This window comes from Cryptomeria japonica, chromosome 5 (genome assembly GCF_030272615.1).
Source record: "Cryptomeria japonica chromosome 5, Sugi_1.0, whole genome shotgun sequence".
Classification (NCBI taxonomy): domain Eukaryota; kingdom Viridiplantae; phylum Streptophyta; class Pinopsida; order Cupressales; family Cupressaceae; genus Cryptomeria; species Cryptomeria japonica.
Genome location: NC_081409.1, coordinates 13,798,259 through 13,811,719, shown reverse-complemented (window position 1 = coordinate 13,811,719; position 13,461 = coordinate 13,798,259).

Sequence of the window (13,461 nt, the reverse complement as noted above, 5' to 3'; positions counted from 1 at the left end):
CTACTCAGCACATTACAGAAAGCTTGATAAATACGCAACACTGAGAAAACAATCACAAAGTACTCATGGATTTGTGTTGTCACTATCTATTGTTACACCCAATCCATCATATGAGATAACAAAAAGTGCATTCTGGCAAATGTGATACTTTGACCTCACTTGATTTTCTTGTCATGACACATCTCTTATTCCACATAAATGATTTGCATGAAGTCTGTACAAACTTAAAAGTTCGATATCTTATTGGAACAGGATTTTAAATTGAAAAAAATGATAATTTATAATATCCTCCCCCCACCAAACGTTTTATAATGAATTGATAAGTGAGGTCAGATTGTCACCATATCCCATGCAAGTCCGAGGTAGAGTCTTAGCTGTGGTTGTTTATGTTTCACTGGATTAATTTTGTTGCTATATGCTTTTATGATGGGTTTTATAATCTTGATTACTGGATGTGATTTTGTTCTTGCTCGTCATGGACAGTTTTTTGACCATAAATTCTTTTGGGTACTTTTATTAATGCTGATTGGCTCTTTACGAGTTTTTCCTTTCAGCGGTTATGAATATCGTTTTGTAAAAGAATATTTGTTATATGAACACAAAATTATATGAATTGGAGTTGATCTTACAGATGTAAATGTTGGGCCCTTGTTTAACGGGATAAGATTGAACACATTCTTGAGTGGTAATGCACATATATTTGAAATTCAGAGAACAAATAGACAGAATAGTGAGCAAAAATGTAATGTCCCGCCTGTCTAAAAGCTTATTTGGATTGTTAGTAAACAATTAACTTACGTGCTTACTGACTTTCATCATTAATTCTTGGTCTGCACAGAACAAATGCGTATTGCAGAGTCAGTGGTATTTATCTAGGAGGAAAATTTATCAGACAGTTACCAAAAGCAATCACAACTCAATATTTCTTGCCTCAGTTGAAAATCCTTGTTACTTATATGAAATTATTTACAGTTAATTGGCATCAACTCCAACATTACAGTTTACCTCGTATAGCTGAAAACCTAGTTTAAAATTTTCCTGTAATTGATTTACTTAAGTCACATTTTTCCTTAAATATCTGTTGACTTGTATCACAATTTTCTGTTCTATCTTTGAAGACTAATGACCTTTGATAATATGGATGACTCATTCATTTTGTAACAGATTCCAATCTAATTCTCATAGATCCTAAATTTCAAATCCCTTTTAACTCCAGTCAAGGAATAGCTGCTTATAGTACATAAAAATTCATGTGGACCAACAAAGAATTAACTGAAGGACTGCTCGTGAAAGACCTTTTGTTAATAATAAGTTTTCCTTCAAATTCAATTAAATTATAGATCTTGTGGAATGCTGTCAATAATACAATTTTTAAAATTCATTTGGTCCAACAAAGAATTACTGGAGAAGTTTTTTGACAAAGGCTTGAGATATCCATTTCTATCAGTAGAATTTGTTCGTGAAAGACTTGAGATGTTACTCAATTCCTTTCAGTAGATTTTTTTTCATGAAAGACTTGAGATGTTACTCAAAGAGGTGCCTGGAAGTAAGACCCGAACAATAGTTACAAACAAAAGACTGAAACTTGATGAATTGCTGTTGCAATTGTAGAACGTGTAATACACGGTGGCTTAAAAATGGAGATTGACACAAATGATATCCTGAGTTTGTGGTGGATGTTTCTAGAAAGTACAAAAAATTTCTGCTGCAAATGCCGAATGGCCTATTTTACGAGGCCTACAAACAATCCCAGAATGTATTATAGTTCAATATAGTGGATTCCAAATATTAGAGTTTATCCAACAAAAAATGTACTTGTTTTTGAGATGCATTGCCGTGAAAAGATAAATTGAACCTTAACAAGGCAGTCCTTATATGGCAATCCATCTAAGTACGTTATAGAAACTGAATTTTGTATTTGATGGACGTTCTTTTTCCCTTTTTAAGAATGCCAACGACAAGCTGTGATTTTTTCATCCTTGTTCATGTTTTTTATATGGTTTTTTTGACCCTTCCATTAATGTTGGGTCACAGACAGATAATAAATTAATCTGTCATTAGCGGGTACAACACATGGGATATCAATACTTGTTGCAATAGTATTCAATTAACTATCCTTGTATACGGATTTTTTATGATTGTAACCATTGACTGACTGAAATTGCTTTTTTCATCCTTGTTCATGTTTTTTATATGGTTTTTTTTACTCTTCCATAAATGTTGGGTCTCAGACAGATAATAAATTAATCAGTCATTAGTGGGCACAACACATGAGATATCAATACTTGTTGCCATGGTATTCAATTAACTATCCTTGTATACGATTATTTATGATTGTAAACATTGACTGACTGTAATGTACGAAACCCAAATTCCTCACATAAATCCAAATAAATAACATAGATAGCATATTGACAAAGTTTATTTCGATTACATCAACTAATGAGCAATATCTCAATACACGCTACATCATCATATGTCGTAATATCCAAATCAAGAATCATAAGTACATAATTAAACATGGTACAATAACTGACTTAGGCAGTCCTCCACCAACAAGCCAAATAATACAATAAAGAGTACATGTAATATGTGCAAACATTGGAATCTCCAATAGTCCAATCCAATAATCTTTTGTAATCAAGGAAGAAAACATGGTCAAGTGCTATTTCCACCCAACCACGAAGCTTATGCTTCTCGGAGAGGAGTTCTTGACATGAAGAACCATCGACCCTGCACCAAATGCTTAGCAAAAAGGAATCTGTGAAGAGGAGGGAATCTGGTGCATGCCTGATATTATCTACATGCATAATCCTATCATACGAGAACATGCTATGATCGAATATCAGGATATGACAATGAGCAATATATATAAAAATACATCTATTTCAATGTTCTAAAAATAAATAGCTTGACCAAGCACATACCGTATATGGTAAAATAAAAGTAGAATTGGAAAAAGCAGATTCTATGCTTCTGTAACCCCATATTTGGCACCCGTCCCGAAAGGTAAACTTTCTACAAACACTCGTAAAGACAAATCTTCCCTAATCTAACATCATGATAGTAGAAAATTTTAATCAATCTTCCCTAATCTAACATCATGATAGTAGAAAATTTTAATCAATCTAACAATACACACGAAGAATACATGCATTGATCATCGACTTGCATACATAAAAAAAATATTGCAATTTATCAACTACTATTTAAATTCTCTTAAATCACTTGCACACGCATTGGTTTCCTATTTTTAGTACTTTTGCAATAGAATGTAATTTCAACTAATGCAATGAAAAATAAACAATATTTTAATATGCGAAGAAAAGAATACTATGTGTATATATGCATTTATTTAGTCATAATAATAATGAAAATTAAAATTGAACCATAATTCCAAATTAGATAATAATTTAAAAAAATAAAATAAAATAAATAAATAACATCAACATGGTTATAAATCAGCATGTTTACGGAGGTATATGTATGTGCACATGGATATAAATAGCCATGTACATATACACATACTTATATAGTTGTATAAGAATTTAATTTCTAGCCATTAACAATATCTACAAATTCAAAAACATAATTAATTTTCAGATTTACTACAATTTAAAACACAGAAATATACCTTTTTTCTTAGCATGCCTATAAGCATACATACATGTATATTTGTATGTATATATATGCACATATACATAATAAATTGCATATATATATACGTATGCTTATATATACGTATGTTTATAAGCATGAATATATAGCAATATAAAATGATAAAAATAAAGATTTATTTCTGTATATGTATGCAGATTTAATACCCAAAAATTTGAGGCAAATAATACTTTGGTTATAGCAGCTATGACACCCTTCCTCACTGCTGAAAGTGCTGGTAAATACCTCTTATCCTTGCCTTCTATACAACCGTAAAAAAAAATATCAACAAGCAAAACCTGTAGCTACTATTTTATTTTAGTGCTCAAAAACCTCAACCAATGCTATTGGCAAAGTCAGTTGGTTGAAATTGCTCAACCTGTCTATTCTTTATAATGCCTATAAAAATAAAATTGAATATATATTCTTTTATATAAAAGATTAAGTTTAGTTTTTATTTTATTTATTTTTCATTCTTTTAAAATAAGATAATCTGTATATATTAAAATATAACTATTTAAATAATGAACATTTAATTAACACTTTAATATATATATATATATATATATATATATATATATATAAAGAAATAAGTTTAGTATTTTTTTCTTATAAATATTAAATACAATAATAATTAAAATATTATTTGCCTAAATTCTATTAAATAAAATGCTTTAATCAAAAAATCTATATTTAATAAATATTAATATTTATTTATTTAAATTTTCAAACAATAATAAAATAACATGTTTTAATTCGAACATTTAATTTATTTCAACTATTCATTTAATTTTTTCACTAAATAAGTTTAAAAATACAACACAGTCGTCTTATTATTTTAATAAATTAAAACAAAATCACATCATAGCCATTCTGTCAGCTACATATAGACATTTCCTGTAACTTTAGATTGTAATCATCAGTAATCGTCCTAGGTTGCATATAACTTAAAGCTGCAATAACCACGAGTAGTTCCAACTAGTACTCTCTTCAGTTTTTCATCACTCGAATTATTGGACTTCTCGATGTCAAGCTCCTCCAACAATATTAATGAACCTCACTTGTCCCACATCATTATCAACTTGGGTTGTAGCCTTTGTCAATGTGTTGTGGTTAATAAAACAAAATGTGTTATGCAAGACTATAAGCTTCTCTACTTTTTTTTTTTTATTAGAGTGGATGAAGCTATAATTAGACCAATTATTCTCAGACTTGGGACGATAGGCAAATGATTAGTGGGGTTCAACAAATTAGGTACACACATAGTCCACATAATTGGATCCTCTTATGGCGTGTAGTCTCCCTATGGAGTTGGGTATTTTTTGGATATTTCTTAAGAAGACAAATTTTGTCCATTCGACATGAATGATGTTGGTATTTGTAAAATTACACATCTAAATAGCCTTCATGAACTTTGTTTTCACCTCAACATCTTGTAAAGGGTAATTTTGCTAGGCCTTTGGACATCTCATTTTGGATTTAATGCATAGACAAATATGTGTAAGGGAATGCCGATCTTCTCTCATTTTGCAATGAATGGTTGGTTGAATATGTTTATTACAAAATTGCAACATGAGGCCTTCATTTGGCCAAGCATAGAATTAATGCACTCATACGTTTTTGTAAGGCTATGTGGTCCTTATATCTAATGGCTTAGAAGATTGGAGTAATGACGACAATGATGTACCTTGCATCAAACCAAAAAGTGGCACACTTCACCTCCTCCTTCACCCTCCTCGCCTACTTTGACTTATAACCGAACCACTAATTCTATTATGCTATCATGACTATCAATTGTAATATCTTGTGCAACTCAAGCATCTATTAACTTGCAAGGGTAATTAAAATGCGTACTACCAATAGAACTAGTTGCCTCACTCTGTTCCCTCGCTTACAATTGTATTTGAAGCCTTTGATTTAACCCTTAGAGGCTTTGTTGATGCTGTTCATCACTTGCACACTTCACCTCCTCCTTCACCCTCCTCGCCTACTTTGACTTATAACCGAACCACTAATTCTATTATGCTATCATGACTATCAATTGTAATATCTTGTGCAACTCAAGCATCTATTAACTTGCAAGGGTAATTAAAATGTGTACTACCAATAGAACTAGTTGCCTCACTCTCTTCCCTCACTTACAATTGTATTTGAAGCCTTTGATTTAACCCTTAGAGGCTTTGTTGATGCTCTTCATCACTTGTATGAGAAGTAGATTTCATAGTGACATACCATGAAATGAAATTTATAGTTAGTATACATGTCAAGGTCATTAAATTATGCATGGACTCAAGGCACAAGGATTTTTTTTGTTTTCTAATTTTAGGTTGTATAAAGTGTAAAAGCAAAGGATACATGAAAATAGTGAAAGCAAAGATTTGGATTGATAGAGGGATTAAATGGCAACATAAGGATATGATGAAGGAAGATGATCAAAATAAGAACAAAGGCTTCCATTTATAGATTTTTTTTGAGGAAAATTTAAGGCCAACATATAATGCCTAATGGATGGTTAGGATTGAATGTGAGTGAGCATGGATTGAGGGCTTAGCCTTGTGACAAGTGTCCCAAGGTGGAGGCATAAGAATGACATGTGTTATAGGTGTAAGTGCTAGACACTCAGATATATTAAGAGGGAGGGGGAAGTGGGAGGGGGGTTTGAATTAGTATAAACAAAATCTCAACCGCACATCCAATTGATCATTATCAACATTTCTAGATCTTACTTTAATGATAAAACAACCATTCAAGTGAGAAGCATAAACACACATCCGTGCACAAAAGAACACCATATATACATGGAAACCTAGAAGGGAAAAACCACATTGAGAATAGTTGCTTGGATCTACTATCCAAATCTAACCTCACAAAGAAATATGAAGCTTACAAATGTTTATGGGCAACAATCCATCAAAGACACTAATCCCCATATAATGAATTTGTAGGCACCAACCTACAGGAGACATCAATCCCCTAACTCCGAAACTGAGCACCAACTTCAATTACAATAAGATATGATTTATGTAAACCTTCCAAAATCAGATCACATCATCAACTAAACCTGATATGCTACAAAACATTCTCTCAATGTGTATAGGATCTACCACTTGATTCATGCACCTTAATTCATCTATGTTAATTGAATAAGCAATTTGCTCAACTCTTCCCCCATACACACACAACTCCCCTCTATGAATGAACCTAGATCAACTATATATATGTAGTACAATGATATTATATTCATATGTCGGCCTATAACATAACTATAATATCCACAAGTTGGCCACAAACAAATTCCTTGACCAAACATGTAATAGGTCAGGTCCAAAAGCCTACATACTTTCAACACTGTTGTGTCGTTAGATTTAATTTCATCACTGCTTTGCTTTCAATTCAGTTTGTTACTTTCAATCAATTTAAAATTCTTAGAGTCAGCTGCACATACAATGCCAACATCACCCAAGGAGACACATAACTAGTAAATAATTAAATGAACCCCCCTAAGATAATAGATTACTTGATAACGGATCCGTTGGTCGGTTGAGCTGTATGCATCGTTTTTCTACATCAATCTATTATACTTAAAAAGAGTCAATAATTTTCGGCACCATTGCTAGGGATGATGCTAAGGTTTAGAATCTATGAGTTAGGTTTCCTTATATGCTGTTTGCTTTCATTAATTAGGTTTTTATGATCTTTCAAAATTAGAACTAGTCACAAACTAGTAGATTTTTGAGATAAACTTTGCACCATTCACTAATAAAGCATAAGAAGACAACCCTTAAGATCAACCTCCATTGCATGTAGTGACTGAGGAATGCATTAGGAAGATGCCTTCCACCCACTCAGAATCAAGGAGACATTTGATACAACAAAGAGTTCAACATCCTCTAAGGAATCAACACCTTCAAGTGTATCTACAACAACAAAATAATCACTTTATACAATGGCTGACGAAGTAGAGAATCTTGTAGAGCACGTAACCTTTGAATTCCCAATTATTGACTAGGACTGTACTGGTGCTCCTAAAAACATACTTCCATTTGATTTACCTAATTTGTATGGCCTAATCATAGAGGAACGTGATACCTTTTTGCTTGAATTTGATGTCTTGTGTCGAAGCTATGATTATACAAGTAATGCCCACAGACTCGAGCTTTTTTCAACAACCCTGAAGGATGTTACTTTGTGGTGGTTTATGGGGTTGGGTAAGAATGCCATCACCAACTAGGACACAACAAAAGTATCAAGATTATTGTCGTGGATGAGATATAGAGCGAGATGACACCTTTAAGATCTCACAAAAGGAGGATGAACCTCTTGAAGATTATGTGGAGAGATTTCAATTTGTCTTGAAGAAATCACGATAGAATGAGCTCTCCCCAAAATATATCAAGTTGGTATTCTTGAGAGGAGTAAACAAAGATTACATAGATTCCTTGAACCTGATTGGTGCAGGGAACATCTCTCAATTATCCTTTGAAGAAATCTATTAGATTTGTAGAAACTACTCTTGATCAACTCTAAGGAAGTCAAAGAGCTCTAGACTCTTGCTTACCACTAAGAAATCTATTGGTGTCTCTAGAGTAGAGCCTATCAATATTATCTCAAACATGAAGGAAGATATTAATGGCCATCTTGCCACATAGTTGGATACTCAACAAAGAAAAAATAGGAGGAAGCAGATGCAACTCTCACAGACTACTGCCACATTGTCGACAAAAGAAGGTCAATTGCAAATGCAAGAAGGTTGCTAGCATATTTGAAGAAAAGTAAGGAATACTAGAGATTCATGCCTTAGAAGATGAACAATAAATTTTCTACATTTCTCAGCACAAACCTTGGTAGCAAGACAAGGTAAACTTCAAGACCCGTAACCTATAATGCTTCATTTCTTGGGGTCAATACAAATGCTTCGAATTGAAACATTCCATCTTAGGATTAGATGCCTAACTAACCATGGCCAAAAACTTCACCCTTAAATTGGATTCCACAATAAGGGATGTGGCTACAACAAAAATCATACCACTTTCCCAACTATAACCAATAAAGGCAATCTCTTCAAAACACATGGCCACAAAAATGGCGAGGAAACCAATAGTGAAAAAAATTAAATGTGGCTTACCCATAGCAACAATCTTTACCTCAACAACCACCAATCATGCTTAATCCAGCCATGCATGCCCTCACACAACCTAGATCACCACAACTTGTTGCTAAACCTACACCAAACCCTAACAACAAGGCTATTTAATAGGCTTATACTAATGAGACCATCCAATATCCAGCCTATGCAATTGAGAATAGTGTTGTTCATTTGCATTTCGAAAAAAACCTTGTTGGCCCTGCATCCACACAAATTAGAAAGTTATCTGATGAGGAACTAACTATTGAAGCTTCTAAGAATGGGGAATCTAAATAGAACCAACCACATGTTGATTTCACAAGCATATCCCTACCATTGCCAGAAAGGCTGGCTATGCAAAAATATCATCTTTAAACCTGAATTTGACCTCTTGCAATTAAAAAAATGTTTGCATTAAATTTCCCCTTATTGAAGCCATTATTGATGTACCAATCTACACAAAGACTACCAGAGAATTATGTCTCAAAATTCCTAAAAGGAAATGGAAGGATCCCCAAACTGTTCACATTATAGGACAACTAGTTGACATTATGTTATGAACCCTAGTTGTCCCTAAATACTCAGACCTTGGTGTGGATGTGCACATTAATTAGACACTTATAAAAAATAACTTGATTTATCTTGACACAACCATAAATGTGATGACTAGGTGAACAATGAACAATATGTAGTTGATGAGCCTAAGCTCTACCCTAACAATGTTGGAACTTGCAGATAGATCAACTATCAAGCCAAAAAGTATGGCTGAAGACTTAGTTATCACACCTGACTCTTGGGAGTATCCTGCTGACTTCATTGTCTTATAGTCCAAGGGCAATTTGGGAGGATACTCATTGATCTTAGGATGGCCATGGCTAGCCACAACATACGCTTTTATTGGCTATAGGTTTGGAAATGTTAACATTTCTAATTGAAATGTCACAAAGAAATTGGTTCTTTACCCCCTCTACACAGCCTCATGTTGATTATATCAATCTATATGGCCAAACTTGGAAAATGAAGACCGATATTATTTTAGACACTTATGAACATTGAAAGGATCTCCATGATAGACATTCAAGATGAGGATGAAGTTCTTGCCCACGTTTTGTAGAAATCCTATGGGATAAACCTACGACAAGACCAATTCTTGTCATGCTTAACTTTCCCATTACATAGCCTATTATCCAATGTAGAAATCCTATGGGATAAACCTACGACAAGACCAATTATTGTCATGCTTAACTTTCCCATTTCTTACCACTATGCCATCTTCATTCAGCTTGTTTCTAAAAACCCATTTGGTGCCAATAAATTTTTTATGCTCAGGTCTGGGTACCAAAGACCATGTACCATTCTTTTCTATCTGGTCAAGTTCCTCTTCCATAGCCTTAATCCAGTCTTCATCTTTGTGTGCCTCTTTAAATGTTTTAGGCTCAAATTCAGAAATCATTCAAGAATTTTCTCTGACCTTTCTTCTTGTAAGAATTCCTGCATCCTTATCTCTTATGATCTGCTTTGGATCATGATGTAGCTTTACATACCTAGGAATGATCTTAATTGATTCCTCTTTCTTTTCTTCTTCATCCTCATCTTCATCAGCAACTACTGGTGTAGGAGCACTGTTACTAGTACTTGGTTGTTGTGCAATCGGTTCCCAGAAGGTTACATCTGGTTCATCTACCGCTTGCTCACTGCCAGTTTCCTCAGGTTTCTCAGAGGTTTCATCAACTCTAACATTGATACTTTCAATAATTCTCTGAGTCCTATTGTTAAAACACTTAAGAGATTTGCTCTTGGTGGAATACCCTAGGAATATTCCCTCATCACATTTTGCATCAAACTTGCTTTGGTGTTCACTCCTCTTGATATAACACTTGCTACCAAACACTCTAAAGTAGCTTACCACTGGAGTTTTACCAGTCCAATACTCATAAGGACTTTTATCCTTACCTTTCTTAATGAGTACCTGGTTCATAGTGTAGACTGTAGTGCTCATCGCTTCTCTCCAAAAAATGTGAGCAACCTTCCCTTGAATCAACATTGTTCTAGTTGCTTCAACTACAGTCCGATTGTTTCTTTCTGCTAGGCCATTCTGATGTGGAGTCCGGGGGGCAGACAATTGCCTCTTGATGCCGTTCTCTTCATAGTACTTATTGAATTCTCCAGAGGTGAACTCACCTCCTTGATCGGTTCTAAGGCATTTGACCCTCTTACCACTTTCCTTTTCAACTAGTGCTTTGAAGGCTTTGAACTTTCCAAAAGCTTCAGACTCTTCTTTCAAGAATGTGACCCACATCCTTCTTGAGCAATCATCAGTAAGAATCATAAAGTACCTATCTCCCTGAACACTCCTAGTTTTCATAGGACCACACAAATCAGTATGCACAAGATCAAGTAAATTATCTGCTGTGAAAGATTTACCTTTGAAGGTTGAGGAACACATTTTCCCCTGTTGACATTCTCTACACAAAGGATTCTCCGGTTTGTTCAGCACAGACAATCCTCTAACTGCCTTGATCTTACTGGCCTTCAAAATATTATCAAAATTTACATGGCAAAGTCTCCTATGCCATATCCAACTGTCATCAAACTTAGCCATTAGATATTGACTGATATTTGTGTTTAACTGAAATAAGTTACCTTTGGTTTGCATACCGGTGGCCATCAATTCACCACTCTTTCCTTTTATTTTGCACACTCCATCTTTGAATTCCAGAGTGAGTCCTTTATCATTCAGCTGAGCAACACTCAAAAGGTTATGCCTGAGACCTTCTACCCAATACACATTATCAACACTGCTTTTTCCATTTAGAGAGATGGACCCTTTGCCTTTTACCATACAAGGTGCATCATTACCAAATCAGACTACACCTCCATCATACTCTTCCAGAGACAGAAACTTTCTCCGGTCACCAGTCATGTGGTGAGAACAACCACTGTCAATAATCCACTCATTAGAATTATCAAAGAGGGAGACAAGAGCCTTCTTGTCTGACACATATTCCTTAACGGCTACAAACACTATGTCTTCGCTTTCTTCATCTTTTGATTCATCATCAGTGACACCTTCATCAACTGCAACAAGACAGTTTCTCCTATTTCCTCCTTTGAACTTTTTGAACCTCTCCGGTTTGTCCTTATTATCACTATTAGGATAGTTGACAACAATTTGTCCTATCCTATTGCCAGAAAAGCATTTCAAAGGGAGCTTACCTCTGTATTTTCCAGTTCCCTTAGGAAGTCTCTTGGCCAGAAGAGCTTCAAATTCCATCAGGATCTCCTCATCATCCATATCTCTGCTTTGTCTAGGTTCACAGCTGGTACTAGCTTCTTTACCCTTTCTAGATAGTGCAATAGATGCTTTAAAGGCTGAATCAGTCTTCTGAACACTCCCATCATAATTGTTTAGCTCATATGTGGTCAACTTAGCAATGATGGAATCTAGGGACACCTTTGTCTTGTCAATAGATCTCAACTCCTGAATAGCGGCAACCCTTATTGCATAGACCAGTAATAAGGATCTCAAGACTTTGCTAACAATGGTGGAATCATCCATTGTACCTCCTATACTCTTGATGTCTCGAACAACAGTTTTAATCCTTATCCCATATTGTTGAATGGTCTCTCCTTCAACCATCCGCATGTCTTCAAACTTTCCTCTAAGGCTTTCTTCCTTAGCTTGCTTCACATGCTCATCACCGCCATAGATAGACTCCAAAGTATCCCATACATCTTTGGGATTGTCTTTTTCCTAAACATCTATAAACTCAACATCAGATAGACTGCTGATAAGAGCTTCCATGACTTGCCCGTTCTCCTGAATTTCTCTTCTTTGATCATCGATGAGAGTACCGGTAGGGACAACATAAGTATTCTCAACATAGTTCTAGTGTTAAGCACCCATGCTTTTAATGTATATCTACATTCTATCCTTCCATATCTTAAAGTTATCTCTATTGAGCTTAGGACCTTCCCTCTTCATCATTAGAATAGGATCTTTTCCTCAAGCAATTAAGCTTATAACACAGAGGACCTGGAGGATGCTCTGATACCAATTGATGAATAATGATGAACAATAAATACTCAACAAATACTGCGAGGGGGGGGGGGGGGTGAATCAATATAGACAAAAACTTCTTTAACAACTTAACTGCAAAGACTGCACTAACTAGTATACAACATCACCAATCTAAATCAGGGCACTACCAGTAAAACACAGTGGGACTATGAAATACATAAACTGGTAACACTTAGATCTTCACAAAACCTAATATCTCATTTCCACTTCACCCATATGCTTAAACAAGTAATACATCATCAGAAATATAATGACCATTGGATCAACATGCTTTACCACTTAACAGAAAACAGTAAGACATCACATGAAAAATAATCACACAACACACTGATTTTTCACATGGAAACCCAACTGGGAAAAACCACAGTTGGGATGAATACCCACAAGTTGTTCTTTGAACTCTTCTGAAGTCCGCTCTGTTAGGAGCCTAGTTCGGTTAAGGACTTTACACCAGGTTCTACTAGGAACCGATCCTGCTAGGGATCACCCGGTTAAGGGATGGCTAAATACCCGGTTAGAGGTTAAAACCCTGTTAAATGTTACATTGTCAGAGGATTTAAAGAACTCAATAATTTTGAGTCACCTTGTTAAAGGATTT